The sequence below is a fragment of the Ambystoma mexicanum genome, chromosome 2p (genome assembly GCF_040938575.1).
Source record: "Ambystoma mexicanum isolate Mex_15411 chromosome 2p, UKY_AmexF1_1, whole genome shotgun sequence".
Classification (NCBI taxonomy): Eukaryota; Metazoa; Chordata; class Amphibia; order Caudata; family Ambystomatidae; genus Ambystoma; species Ambystoma mexicanum.
Window position 1 is genome coordinate 1,308,514,614 of NC_090923.1, and position 2,574 is coordinate 1,308,517,187.

The following is a 2,574-nucleotide window of genomic DNA, read 5'->3' on the forward strand; positions in this document are numbered from 1 at the left end:
ACCTCTGAGTGTATGTGGGCCCATGGCTGGATCAAGGACAAGGCAAGAACAGGAGATGGCTTAAGGTGTCAGCACCCAGGCTGCCCCTTTGCACGCTGCCAGCAACAGATGTTGGCCCATCCTTTAAGAGATTCTGAGGCTGATTTCAATGTTAACTTTGCTGCTGATTAAAGGATTGCTCAACCTTCGACCTGCGTCTAGTTTGCTTGGCTAAGCCCTGAAAATCTTTTACAGCTTGTATTGGTGGGAGATGATGTGAGTTTATCAAGAGCAACGGGATATGAGGCATGTGTGCCACAAAATGCAGGTCTAGGATCTTTTATTTGAAAGCCACTTTGGAAAACCCTACTGAGAACAAAAGGATTACACAAAAGGAAAGGGGATCAGTGGGTCAGGGGATAGCACATCTGACTGTGAGTCAGTTAATTGTAAGCCCAAATCCTACCCGTTTCGACATTTTTCCAGACTTTTTGTTTCATTTCTTAACAGATCCATTCCTATGTACCTCTGTGCTTTCAACAGAGTTTTCATTGTAATGGAGGGACATACAGTATGCCTTAAACATGCCTGGGCAGGGAAGACTATGTAAAAGCAAGAGTAGCAGACAGCTTAATAAATCATCAGCAGGACCCTCTAGACCTTCCCCAAAAAACATAACATGATTTCTATGCATGTATGTGCGTTGAACAGCGCAAGTAATTTGGTTAATGTCAGTGGATAAATGTGACTTTCGCACAGCGCAGAACAAAATCACTTGTACAGGCCCCTTCTGCAAAAGCATTACCGCTACAGAAAGCAGTGAAAAGGTGAGGCAGTGTGCAGTCCCCCCTGACCCTTCACAGCCCTGATCGGCCACGATCGGCCAAGGACCTCTCTATGAGAGCTGAGGGTGGAATTTTTCTGGACCTCAGTAACTTAGGGAGACATGGCTAAAGGGATCCTCAATCAACGGCCCAGCCTTTGCTCTGTGGCCTGTCCGGATATGTCTGTTCTCCAAATTACCTGCCGCTGCCCAGGTGTCAGCTGGTGAGATGGAATGACCTCCCAGGAAGCACACTGGCAGATAATTTGCATAGGCACACCCCCTCTCCCTCTCCTTAGCCCTGCTTGCTCCACAGTAGCAAGTATCTGGGGAAAATATAGTGGTCGAGGTGGGGTAGCAGTAACTAGCAACTCTGAGAAAGTAAATCTGGGACACTTGGCGACCTGTGGGCAACAACTGCAGAGCTCAGTGCCCAGGACTTTGTGGCACAGGGAGGAGGTCTGTGGGATTTCAGTAACTTGGAGACATGCAACCTGGTCGGGAGTGCTTCAGGTCTCCTTCCTTGCATGTTCCAAGCAACTCAACAAAGCATCAACAGGCTGAGATACCAACCACAGAGCCCCTTCCCACTTGATTAAAAGGCCAAAATCTTTTCCATGCAAATACATAGCCCCCAAATACCATATTTTCTTTGTTTTCTCTCTCTCTGTCTCTCTCTCCTCCCTCTCTCCCTCCCTCACTCACTCCTTCCCACCCTCTCTCTTCCCCCCTACCCCCCTCCCTCTCCCTACCATTAATTTTAGGTTTTCATGCACTGCAGCACATTGTCACAATGGTATTTCACAATGGGACTTTTTGAAAGTTACAGAAATCAAAAAAGAAATCAACCAACTAAACGCAGCCAAATCCGGAGTACACTGCTCAGCCCCAATTAAAGATTAAGGCCCTGAAGCAAGTAAAGCTGTGGTTCAGAGCGATGTTTGCAAACAGCACCTTAAAGCAGTTTACGCTGGAGTGCACAACAAGGAGGAAAGTGATAATACTGAGTTTGGTAGAATGGGATTAAAAAAAAAAAAAAAAAAGAAGTGTGCCACTTCTAAAAGTACAAGTCAAGAAATTGAAGGGGACAGGGCTGTTCATTCAGTCAAGAGGACTCACAAGTAAAAGGCTCCTGAGGCATTAGTGTTGAATTTGGCGCAAAATGTATTGTGTTGTCGTGTAATATGAATGAACATAAAATGTCAATCTTCAATAAAAAAAGATATATTAAAAAATAAAGACTTGCAAATTAAGAAAGTTTCTGTCCAGACATGTGCCTAAAATAGTGAATGCTTTACGAATGTGCGTGTCATCCTTTAGAGCAGGGGCCAATTTAATTTTCCCATTATCATTCCAATATTAGTACATGTGTTGCAGAAGCAAGCGCAAAGGGAGAGTCAATCAAACCATTGATTAGGACCTCTGTCAAAGGTTTGCCATACCAAATGTCCTTATGTCAGAGGGCAGAAAGTCCAAACACCATTTAGATATCGGGTGATATGAAATGAAGAGGCAAACAACAATGAATAAGCATTCTTTGCTGCTGTATTGATCTGGTCCTAAAGGGTTTTAGTTTAATGCCAATTATATTTAAAGATATAAAGATTAATGCTCCAGGGTGCTTGCAAAATGACACCCTCTCCCCATCACAATGGCTGGCTGATGCAAGCCTGAGAGCATCACAACAGACCCATAGACATGAGAAAAACTCTGTACCTCTGAGTGTATGTGGGCCCATGGCTGTAACAAGGACAAGGCAAGAACAGGAGGTG

At 44.6% G+C, this 2,574-nt stretch overlaps 1 non-coding gene across 1 annotated transcript; it reads right to left on the reverse strand.

Annotated features, from left to right (window-relative positions):
- Nucleotides 1-2,080: 2,080 nt before the first annotated feature.
- LOC138568043 (U6 spliceosomal RNA) lies at nucleotides 2,081-2,187 on the reverse strand. Its single transcript, XR_011302416.1, has one exon. It is a non-coding gene; the product is annotated as a U6 spliceosomal RNA (small nuclear RNA).
- Between the last annotated feature and the right edge of the window lie 387 nt (nucleotides 2,188-2,574).